Source organism: Cervus elaphus, chromosome 20 (genome assembly GCF_910594005.1).
Source record: "Cervus elaphus chromosome 20, mCerEla1.1, whole genome shotgun sequence".
NCBI lineage: Eukaryota > Metazoa > Chordata > Mammalia > Artiodactyla > Cervidae > Cervus > Cervus elaphus.
This window is the reverse complement of record NC_057834.1, coordinates 47,732,343-47,744,989: the sequence shown is the minus strand read 5'-3', so window position 1 is coordinate 47,744,989 and position 12,647 is coordinate 47,732,343. Positions and strand designations below refer to the sequence as shown.

Below are 12,647 nucleotides of genomic sequence, written 5' to 3'. Positions count from 1 at the left end.
AAGAAAGAGGGAAGAAAGGAAAGAAAGAAGGAATGAAGGAGTGAAGAAAAGGAAAAAGGACAGGAAGGTATCAAATCCTGGATTTGGATCCTCATATGCTATTTACTCACTAAGAGATCTCAGTCAATATATTTAACATCCCAACTTTTAATTTTCTTATATATGAAATTGGAATAATAATTTTAAATACTTTATGGCTTGTTGTGAGGATTAAATAACTTGTAAGTATTTAATACTTGGAAAGTACTCAATAGATTTTAGTAATTGTGATGGCTAATTTTATGTGTCAACTTGGCTGCCCCACAACATACATAGATATTTGGCTAAACATTATTCTGAATGTTTTGGTGAGTGTATTTTGAATGAGTTTAACATATAAATTGATAGACTGAGTAACACAGATTGCTCTCCCTAATGTGAATGTGACTCATTCAATCAGCTGAAAATCTGAGTAGAATAATATATATATATATACATATGTATATATATATATATATAAAATCTCCTATAGGTTCTATTTTCTGGAGAATTGTGACTAATAGAATAAGTAATACTATATTTTAAAGGTTACGTCTCACATGCCTTTCTCTGGTTCAGTCTTGTGGGAAATTATGTTATTTACCAAGTGAGGAACTGATGTTAAACCTGAGAGGATATTTTCTGACCATGAGTCCTGGAATCTTCTTTACTTGATGAGGAAGTTCCAGAAAACTAGCTGTCCATGAGAAGATTAAAGGTTTCAAGCTTAGCTGAGAAGATGAAAGGTTTCAAACATTTGTTTTATTTTATTACTTTGGCATCTAATGAGTTAAACATGATCAGGAAGCTGGAGGAACTTCAGAGTCTGTGAGAAGCAGGTAAAAGGTCATCAGACTCAAAGAGGGAAGCTTGGCTTAGTAGCAGAGAAGAAGGATCTTCTATGAAAGCTTTTGCTGAGGCTGATCAACAGCCCTCCAGCTCATGCCCCAAGGAGGCCTTTAGGGGTTTCATGGAAGGAGAGTGACAGATCTGGGTCCCATTCACTGTTTCACAAAGTAGTTTTCAGTGATTTGAACACAGACAATTTAAAAACTAGAGCAAATCCACATCTAACTTGCAGATTCTGAGAATATAGTGGTAGCATTGTCTTTGAATTTCTGAATCCCTGCACAAAAACAGGTAGGGAAAAACCAAAATCTGATAAATATTTGCAATAAAGCTAAGTGACAGCAAATCGCTGTGACCCCAAATTCAAGTGGATGAGGATAGACCAACAGTCATAAAACCTGCAGTTGCATCTGTGAGGGAGAAAGCAGTGGTCTGCAATGTGTGTCTGAGGAATCTGAGAACAAGAGAACCTCAGAACAGCCAATGAGAAACTGCCAGAGAGCAGGCAGACCAATTCAGGAGCCCTTGCTCAAATGGGAGTGGTTCTGTCCACCCCCATGCCAGTGAGTGCAAGCTCCAATTCCCAGCTCCCCAGTAAGATCCCAGGAGCCAGAGCAGCATAGCCAGCAGTGTGCTGGGAACTCTTTAACAGCCCACTTTGTGGTGTTTGCTGATTTCCATGGTATAAATGGGCTTCCCAGGCGGCCCAGTGGTAAAGAACCCACTTGCCAATGCAGGAGACTCAGGTTCAATGCCTGGATCAAGAAGAGCCCCTCAAGTAGGAAACAGCAACCCACTCCAGTATTCTTGCCTGGAAAATCCCATGGACAGTGGAGCCTGGCGGACTACAGCCCACAGGGCTGCAAAGAGTCAGCGCATGACTTAGCGCACACACACAGTATAAATACTTCCGCCATGGCCAACTGCAAGCTACTAACATGTGCATAAAGTTAGGAAGAGATGAGCACAGTTGATTCTTGCAAAGTGAGGGCTGGATGTAAACTCTGGGAAGAACCAGAGCTCTTTTCCAGGATTTAAAGGACATTGAATAGAAACTGCTGGGAGTGGAATCAAAACTGAGTAGGAGAAGAGCAACAGCCATAAAGGAAAGAGGAGGCTGAGGTAAACACTGGGGAGTGGAACAGAGCCAGGAAATCCCAGGGAGCCAGCTGCTATACTTCTGAACATGGCAGGAAAACAAAACAAGAGGGAGCTCCGTAAAGTTGGAAAATCTACCCTTAGCCACACTATCTTTTAAAAGTTCAGGAAAACAATGTCACATAAATATGAGCAAAAGACACATATTGAGGTAAAATCTAATGCAAAGTTACCATAAGAAGTCATTTAACTCCATGATTCCCAACCCTGCTGCACATGGTTGTGTGAAGAGAATCACTGTGGGAAAGAAAACAAAAAACCAGAAAACATTCTTTCTGGGCCATTTGTTCTGGATAGAAGGGCACACTCCTGACTACCTACAACAAGTTAGGCTGGCCTAATCAGTGATGTTCACAACACAGTGGTTCCTCAATATCCTTACAGATTGATTCCAAGAACCCCATGAATACCAAAATCTTATATACAAAATGGCAGATCCCTTACATAAAATGGCATGTGTGTGTGTGTTAGTCATGTCCGACTCTTTGGACTCCATGGACTGTAGCTTGCCAGGCTTCTCTGTCCGTGGAATTCTCCAGGCAAGAATAATTTCCTTCTCCAGGGGATCTTCCCAAGCCAGAGATCAAACCTGGGTCTCCTGCATTGCAGGTAGATTCTTTACTGTCTGAGCCACCAGAGAAACCCATAAAATGGCATAGTGTTTATATATAACCTATGCAATCCTCTTACATACTTTAAATCATCTCTGGATTACTTATAATACCTAATAAAATTTAAATGCTATGTCAGTAGCTGTAAATACAATGTAAATGCTACATATAAGTTTGCCAGAGCTTGGGAAATTCAAGTTTTGATTTTTGGAACTTTCTGGAATTTTTCTGGAATATTTCCTTTTCAAGTTTGGTTGAATTTGTGTCTGTAGAGCTGTGGATATGGAGGATCATCAGTAGTTGTCTCCACTGTTTGCTTCTACTCAGCTGACAACTACCTACACCCTCATACTTTTCTCCCAGTTCCCCAGAGATTTTCACCTCTGGGTGAAAGGGTGTTGTGTGCCAAACTGCCTCATTCTAACCCCAAAACTATCCATTCTATATTCTATCCTTTCATGAAAGAATGATAAATGAGAGCTGAAAAGTCTATGACAACTTTTGTTGTTGTGGTTGTTTAGTCGCTAAGTCCTGTCTGACTCTTTGTGACCCTACAGACTGTAGCCAGCTAGGCTCTTCTGTCCATGGAATTCTCCAGGCTAGAATACTGCAGTGAGTTTCCATTTCCTTCTCCAGGGAAACTTCCCGACCTAGGGATAGAATCTGAGTCTTTTGTGGCCCCCATATTGACAAGTGGATTCTTTACCACTAATTAATTTTAGATTACTAAAGATTCCCTCCCCAATACTTTCATACAACAGCTGTAGCATTGCACCTGTTTTTACCCTCAAGGAATTACTAACTTGAAAATTAGCGAAACATTTTAGGTAGGCATATAGGGGAGAGATTTTTGGTCAGAGGATCTTTAACAGTTCAGGTTCTTTGGTGGCAAACAAAAGAACCCTGAACAGACGGGAAAGAAGGGCTATGTGTGATCTTGAGAAGGGGAGGAACCAGGGACCCTTTGAGAACTGCAGAAGTGTCATTTCACACACTTTCTATTAGAGTGTAAATTAGGTAACTCAGTTCCAAACAAAGTTTAATTCTCAAGATTCAAATTCCAGAGATATAAACTTTAAATTGTTATCTTGGGTCACATGTTCAAGTTTCCTTGCCACAAGTTTCCTTGATACTTAAGTGGAATTTTATAATCAACAGTTCCAAGCAATAAGGAATTTCTCAGGAAGGGAAGAAAGAAGAAAAATGAAACAGGTTTCTAGAGACCTCTCTCTAGATCTGCCTGGTTCTAGTCACTGTGAGTAGGTGACTTGAGTGCACTTTTGTTGAATGAATCCTAAGTGAGTAATTCATGATATCAAATTAAAAAAAAAATCAACCTGATGTGACTGGCTCTCATGTACCTCCTGCTCTACCCCACACTGTCTCTGATACTCTGGACCTGGAAGTTCCTTGCATTCACTTTAAACAATCCCTTCATATCATACATTATTGATGAAAGATTTTGTGTTGAGACAGAGAAGAAGGTTGTTTTGTACACCACAAAAATACTAACTAAATCCTTTCACAAACTACCCTAGTGCCCATCATCAGTAGAATGGACACATAAAATGTGGCATATTTGCAGAATGGACTACTATATAGCATGAGAATGAGTGACCTACAGCTACGTAGTGACATGAATGGCCTCACATACTCGATGCTGAGTGGAAGAAGTCAGACAAAAATGAGTAGAGATTGTGTGATTCCATTTAAAGCATGAAACAGGCAAAGCTAATCATATTGTTTAAGGTCAGGCTGGCGGCCTCCATTGGGGAAGAGGTCATGATTAGAATGGAGAGCAAGGGCGGCTTCTAGGGTAATGGTCATGCTTTGTTTCTTGATCTGGGTGTTGGTTCCATGGGTGTGTTCTGTTTGTGAAAATTCACTAAGGTGTGTACTTTTGATATGCTGGCTTTTTTCTGTACATTATATACCTCATCAAGGAGTTAAAGAAATCTTACCAGACATTCCTATTCTTCTCAAAGGTCCTCCTTGCCTGCCTGGCCAACCAAGGGTCCTGTCTCTCTCCTCTCTCCACTGTATCTCTGCTGTAACCCTCATGCTCAGGGATCTTTTCAGTTCCTGCTCCAGTCAAGTGCCCTTCCCTGTTTGGGACAGCTCCCTGGAAGGGATAGGTTTTTTTTTCTGTCTATCTGCTTCCTTCTCAGAGAATGGCCCTGTCTGGACTTCTGGTCTTCAAGAGTTCTTCTGGAAGTTCTTGTGAATAAATGTTCTCATTCCATTATATTTTCACCTGAGAAAAGTACTTGCAAATATTTACAGTCTGGGATTCACAAATTCTCTCCCCAAGGGTTAAATTTGAAGTGAGACCTGGTATTTCACTAACTTAACAGTTCATATATAGAATATTTATTCATCTTCTTCTCCTCTGTTTTCCTTTTCTCAGGGTAGTTAGATGCTAAGTACCAAGGGTGGGAGTCTAGTGATCATCTTTGTGATATTTGGGATTGTGAAGTTGCAGCCTGGCTCTGCCCATATCCTCGCAGGCCTCACCATTTTCAGTGCCTGCTGTCGGTGTATAAATATCTCAGCTTCCTTGCCCCAGTGTATGATGACTCTGAGGCATGTGAAGTAGATGGGCTTCCAGAATTCTTTAGAGGGATAAAGGCTCAAGTTGTCAATAGTTCATAATTCCTTCACACACCCTTTATTAGCTGTCCCTCTTTCCTATTTCAGCTCCTCAGTCCCCTGCATATTTCCTAGGATCATCTCCCAATTCCATGTGAACCCTTATTTCAACATCTGAATCCAGAGGATCACAGACCAAGGTGATGATGTACCTGACACACCTGTCCATGTGCACGGGTACACAAACATACAAATAATGAAGTGTATGGCAAACACACTCTGAGGTGACCTCTGGGTCACATTCCTTGTGTTATTTTTTTCTTTTGAGTGTAGATGGAACCTGGGACTTACTTCTACCCAGTCAAATAGAATGGGTAGTGTGTGAGTAGTAACTCCTGTGCTTATAGTAACTTTTAAGAGAGACCCTCTGTAGTCAGTTTTGAAGACATAGACCACCATGTTTGAACCTGTGGGAACGAGATGGCAGAGAGCTGTGATGGCGTTTAAGATCTGGGTCTTGCCTCTGGAAAAGCAAAAGGTCCCAGCTAAGCTATACAGAGGCTCTTGACCTATGGACATTCTGAGATAACAAATGCAATGTTTTAAGCCACAAAGTTTGTGAAAAATTGTTAATCAATAGAAAACGACTGCATTCTTGGTATAAACTTTTGACCTGGAGTTGGGATAGGTTTCTCCCATTCCGTAAGATCTTGCTGGCAGAAATTCAACCTCGAGTGCCTCAGTTCAACTTTACTCTTTGATTCGTTATCTGAGAACAGCCAAAATCATCATCTTTTCTTGTTTCCACTGAGTTGTTTTCACTAGAAGTGACTATTTGGATGGCCTACCAATTCTCTGGTTAATGCAAGTTTCTCCCATAATGTTTCTCTAGGAGTTCCTTCTGGAGAGCTTGATCCAGCAAAGCCTGATCTTTCCAAGATCAGGACCAGGTCCAGGCTTGCAGGGCCTTGTTCCATGGCTCATTTCAAAAGTCTTGTGTTGTAACATGGTACTTAAAATTCTTTTCTTCTTCCTGTGTATGTCAGCAACTTCACTTAAAATTAGGGTAATCCTCTAAATTGCTGCAAGCCTGAGGCTCTCTCTTCTGTTCTCTGAGATGTTACAAGAAATTTAACAATAAAATTTGACAGTTCTCTTTATTTTTAAGCACTGTTTTACGAGCTTCCAAGAACTTCCATACAGCCACGGAGCAGAACCAGTTTAGCCTCCTCTTGTGATTCCTGCTTTATGCCTGTGATACCTGTGATACCTCTTTCTGATACCTGCTTTATCTAGTAATTTAATACTGTTTCCAGTCAACATTTAAATATTTCTTCTCAGGAGATGGTATGCAAGTGGGAGTTATGGGGAAGATTCTTTTAGCATCTCATATTTCTTTACATGCATGCACGCCCAGTCAATTCATTTGTGTCCAATTCTTAGCAACCTCATGAACTATATAGCCCACAAGGCTCCTCTGTCCATAGGATTTTTCAGGCAAGAGTAGGGGAGTGGGTTGCCATTTCCTCCTCCAGGGATCTTCCTGACCCAGGGACTGAATCCACATCTCCTATGGCTCCTGCAATGGCAGGTGAATTCTGTATCACTGAACCACCTGGGAAGTCAGACATTTATTTATTTTATTTTATTGAAGTATAGTTCACCGCTTCTTGGCCTTTTGGCTAAGATCAAGTGTAGTGAAGTATAATTTATTTATAATACTGTGTCAATTTTTTCTATACAACAAAGTGATTCAACTATATGTTTATATATATTCTTTTTCATATTCTTCTCCATTATGGCTTATCATAGGATATTGAATATAGTTCCCTATGCTATACAGTGTGACTTTGTTGTTTATCCATTCTATACATAATAATTTGTATCTGCTAATCCCACAGAAGTCTGTTATCTATGTCTGTAGCATCTCACATTTCAATGCAGCCAAATGGAGTTTTCCACTGGCTGCTCCATATGTCAGCCCTTGTCTCTGTTGGTTGGCCCCAGCATGGACAGTAGGCATGCTTTGGTAACCCAGGCTCTATTGTGCTCACTTATGTCTTAAGAAGAGTCTTTTGAGAAATTCAGAATCTTAAAAAATAACTTTAAGTGTATTTCCCTGCTCTATTATCAACTGGAAGTCAGAAATTTTTAATATTCCAATAAAGCTGTATTTACTCTCTCTTCTCCAGTGAAAAATACGTGTAGTCAAAGCTATGGTTTTCCCAGTAGTCATGTATGGATGTGAGAGTTGGACCATAAAGAAGGCTGAACGCTGAAGTATTGATGCTTTTGAGCTGTGGTATTGAGAAGACTCTTGCTGTCCCTTGGACAGCAAGGAGATCAAAGCAATCAATCCTAAAGGAATCAACCCAGAACATTCATTGGAAGGACTGATGCTGAAGCTGAAGCTCCAATACTTTGGCCACCTGATGGAAAGAGCTGACTTATTGGAAAAGCCCCTGATGCTGGGAGAGATTGAAGGCAGGAGGAGAAGGGGACAACAGAGGATGAGATGTTTGGGTGACATCATCAACTCAGTGGATGTGAGTTTGAGCAAACTGCAGGAGATAGCAAAAGAGAGGGAAGCCTGGTGTGCTGCAGTCCATGGGATTGCAAAGAGTTGGACCCAACTGAGTGACTGAACAACAACTCTTATGAAAACTTTTGCAAGCCACTATGTATTTGCTCCCGTTCAAACTCAGTCTCAGGCCACTGCTGTTCAGAAAGTCTGCAGTGGTTGTGAGCATCCAGGCCACCCGTGTATAATGCATGCATCCTTCACAGGAGCAGATGGCTGTCTCAGATACTGGTCTGCTGCTACAGCTCTTGGTCGTCTGAGTGCCCTGAGAGGGGACAGAGAGTGGTCAGACATGTTCAGTTGGTGTGTTTGTCCTCTGCCACAGGAAAAGCATTTCTGGTCCAGGTGTTGGTCAGTGCTTGGGCTCTAAGCTCACCACCATCTCGGGTCCCCCTCTTGTACTCAACCAGTGTTCCTCAAAGAACCACCACTACTTTAGAAAAGCTGCTTCAAGTCAGTCACAAGCTGGGCCACCCTCTCATTATTCAGAACACAGTGTGTTCCCCCTGTTCTAGAACTGCTCATGCAGATGATCCACCTCATTCCCTGTGACAACTGTGCTCACCGTGAATCTCAGGAACTTTAACTGAATGCCAAAACTTTCTGCTGAACTCTTATCCATGGACAATGACGGCCTGAGGCAACATACAGTTAAATACTGAGAGTGAAGCCATCCAACAATGTTCTTTCTTCGGCTAGAAGATTTGCTACAGAAGTATAGGGGCACATGTTACCTTCCTTGACAAACAGTTTCGTTAAATCTACTCAATGATCCTAAAAAAGAATCTTTCAGTTCAGTTCAGTTCAGTTCAGTCGCTCAGTCGTGTCTGACTCTTTGCGACCCCATGAATCGCAGCACGCCAGGCCTCCCTGTCCATCACCAACTCCCGGAGTTTACTCAAGCTCATGCTCATCGAGTCGGTGATGTCATCCAGCCATCTCATCCTCTGTCGTCCCCTTCTCCTCCTGCCCCCAACTCCTCCCAGCATCAGGGGTGTGTCCAACCCTTTGCAACCCCATGGTCTGTAGTATGCCAGACTCCTATGTCCTCCACTGTCTCCCAGAATTTGCTCGAATTCATGTCCATTAGGTAAACATTTGGCAAATGAAGCTAGTTTAATAATCTTAGTTAATAAAAACAATTAAATATTCACTGACTTATCAGAAATGAATATGTGTAGATTTTTATTTTGTAAGTAGCTATAACTTAATGCAGATTTACTGATCAAATAAGCTATTATAACTTCTATTTAAAGTTATCAATATGTAAAAAAATGAAAAATATGTTTTATCAAATTGATTTATTATTCTGATAAAATTTTATTTTAACAACAATTATGTTTTGTAGTAAGTCAACTTGAAGATAACTTTCAAAATGTTTAGGTAAGTTAAAACTTTAGACCAGCATTAAGTTGAATTAATGAATATTCATTGGATACCTGCATAATTTCTAAGTAAAATAGAACACTGAAACATTAATGACTAAGCATAATTTTAACTTTCTGTTTTTGCTTCTTCTCATATGCTACAGAGAGACTTATATATCTTTGGGTCTATTAAAGAACATGTTCATTTTTGCCATTTTGAGAAGTTGTATAAAGTATGGCTATAGAAAGTTGTGTTCTATTTGAGCTCTTCAAGACTTGCAAAGACGCTGGTATGTTACCCCAGTTGTCTCCCCCAAGGTTTTTTTTCTGTGAAATCGAAATTACTTTGGTTTAAAGTTATGATTGATATATGTGGATGAGACTCTATTTGGGAACAATAATTTCAGAGAAATACAACTCTGAACATATTTGTTAAGGAAAAGGTTAGTCTTGTCCTGAAGTACTTTTTTGTTGGTCTCTGAACCCATTTGTACTCTTCATGCTTATTGAGCATAGCAGGGAGCTTTGTTTGTGGGTTGTAACTATTAATGCTTTGTTGTTATTGTTGTTCAGTCGCTAAGTTGTGCCCGAATCTTTGCAGCCTCATGGACTGCAAAGCACTCCAGGCTTTTCTGTCCTCCACTGTCCGCTGGAGTTTGCTCAAATTCATGTCCACTGAGTCAGTGAACTTGAAATTCGATCTAACCATCTCATCCTCTGCTGCTTCCTTCTCTTTTTGCCTTCAGTCTTTTCTATGATCAGGATCTTTTCCACTGAGTCAGCTTTATTGAAAATTGAAACAGAAACAGAAATTTTACCATGCTTACTTACTGATCCATTTGAAGATAGTGACAATGAATGCATGGCATGTTAATAATATTTTAGCAATATTATAAACTTAGTTTTACCTCACGAACCCCTCTGAGATGGTCATAAAGTAAAACATCAGTTTGTTCCAGAATATAAAAGACTCCAATGAAGAACAAAATTTTTAAATCAATTTTATTTGGCGTGGTTTATAATTCTTGACTTTGAAAATTATGAAGTATTTAAAATCTTATAAAGTGGGCTTAATTTCAATGTGCTAGTTTCCTAATTTATTGTTTATTGCTTCAATCTACAAATATGAAGGGTTATTTTTTTTTTTCTGCTGTAACCTGCCTAGAACCACAAAGATTCTATGTATGTCTACCAGAATAACCTTCTATGGTTTGTGTTGAGTTTATTATGTCTTTGATTATTTAAGAAAATAAAGGTTTGTCATTTAAGAAAGAACTAAAGTTTTTTATAATCATGTTACCTTCTCTCTCTCTCAATGTTTTATTGTTTTATTGAATATTGCTTCTTAGTCACCATGATCTTTTTCCTATTGTAAGTGTTGAATCTCCTGCCAGCTTGATTTCTGCCTTCCTAAAATCAAATTTTACATTCAAAATAAAATTTAAAAATAGTACTTTGACGTATCTTTTACATCTAAAATTACCTTCAGGATTTCCCAGTTTTCCCAAAAAGCTCCTGGTAAGTCACACAGATTTGTTTTTTCATCTTATAAAAAGACAGCTGTTAGAAATAATTAGGTTTATTTAATACATTATTAAATGAGTTGCATGGGAAGGGTTGTCAAATCAGAAGAGATGCTTAGCCTTCCAAAGTTACATTTATATGAGTAAAATGTTATTTAGTGTAAATGTTCACTCTTTCCATGTAATTTCACTTCTAATTTACCTTGATTCATGGATCTAACATTCCAGGTTCCTATGCAATATTGTTCTTTACAGCATCAGACTTTACCTCCATCACCAGTCCATCCAAAACTGGGCACTGTTTTCGCTTTGGCTCCATCTCTTCATTCTTCCTGGAGTTATTTCTCCACTGATCTCCAGTAGCATATTGGGCACCTACCCACCTGGGGAGTTCATCTTTCAGTGTCCTATCTTTTTTGCCTTTTCATACTGTTCATGGGGTTCTCAAGGCAAGAATACTGAAGTGGTTTGCCATTCCCTTCTCCAGTGGACCACATCTTGATAGAAATCTCCACCATGACCCATCCATCTTCGGTGGCCCTACACAGTATGGCTCATAGTTTCATTGAGTTAGACAAGGCTGTGGTCCATGAGATCAGTTTGATTCATTCTCTGTGATTGTGGTTTTCATTCTGTCTGCCCTCTGACAGATAAAGATAAGAGGCTGATGGAAGCTTCCTGTTGGGAGAGGCTGAAAGTGTCCGACTCTTTGCCACCGCATGGACTGTATAGTCCGCGGAATTCTCCAGGCCAGAACACTGGAGTGGGCAGCCTTTCCCTTCTCCAGGGGATCTTCCTGACTCAGGAATCGAACCCAGGTCTCCTGCACTGCAGGCAGATTCTTTACCATCTCAACTACCAGGGAAGCCCTCGACTAATACTTTCCTACCTCTGTTCCTCATCCCCACTGAAGGGTATGCTCTAGATGGCAAAGAACTTTATCTGCTTTGCTCACCGATGGATTATCAGTTCTTGATTTGAGTTCATAGCACATAACATGCATTTAATCAGAGTTTGTTGAATAATATACCTACTCAGTGAATTATTATGGATTATTAAAATTCCACATGCATAAGAAAATCACATAGTTCTAGAGTTGACTGAGGACCATATCAGCCTTCTAATAAGATAGTGGGAAGGCAATGAAGCTTGCACTGTGCACCTATACAGGCAGATTGTTGGCATTTCAGTGATTTTAGGGAGTGTGTGTATATATTAGTCGTTCAGTTGTGACTGATTCTTCGCAACTCAATGGACTGTAGCCTGCCAGGCTCCTCTGCCCATGGAATTCTCCAGGCAATAATACTGCAGTGGATTGCCATTTCCTTCTCCAGGAGATCTTCCCAACCCAGGCATTGATTCTGGGTCTCTTGCATTGCAGGCAGAAACTACCGTCTAAGCTACTAGGGAAGCCCAATTTCAGGTAGGGGGCTTAGTTATTGTTATATCACCAAGATGTTTTAAGTTGGTGATGCTTTTCCATTGGAACTCTTTCTAAATGCATTTTAAATACTTTTCATATATTTATAGAATGACTGTTAGGTTTTACTTTGCTCTCATTGCTGTACCTGCTGGTTTTTACTCTTTGGATTTTTATTTTGTTCATGTCTACTTCTTTGCTATCAGGCAGTATTATTTTTCTTTGGAGCGTGTAACTGAATTAGAGGAGGTACGTAAACCATGGGTTTCCCTGGTGGCTCAGATGGTAAAGAATCTGCCTGCAATGCAGGAGACCTGGGTTCAATCTCTGGGTCGGGAAGATCCCCTGGAGAAGGGAACGGTAACTCACTCCTGTATTCTTGCCTGGAGAAATGCATGGACAGAGGAGCCTGGTGGGCTACAGTCCACAGGGTCATAAAAAGTCTGACACAACTGAGCAACTAACACACACAGGTGAACCGTGGTGTCTTTTATCTCTCATATGTGCCACAGTCAGAAAAAAACTAAGAAC

At 40.2% G+C, this 12,647-nt stretch overlaps 1 pseudogene; it reads left to right on the top strand.

Moving 5' to 3' along the window:
• Window positions 1-6,887: 6,887 nt before the first annotated feature.
• LOC122678407 lies at window positions 6,888-7,056 on the top strand (annotated as a pseudogene).
• Window positions 7,057-12,647: the final 5,591 nt, after the last annotated feature.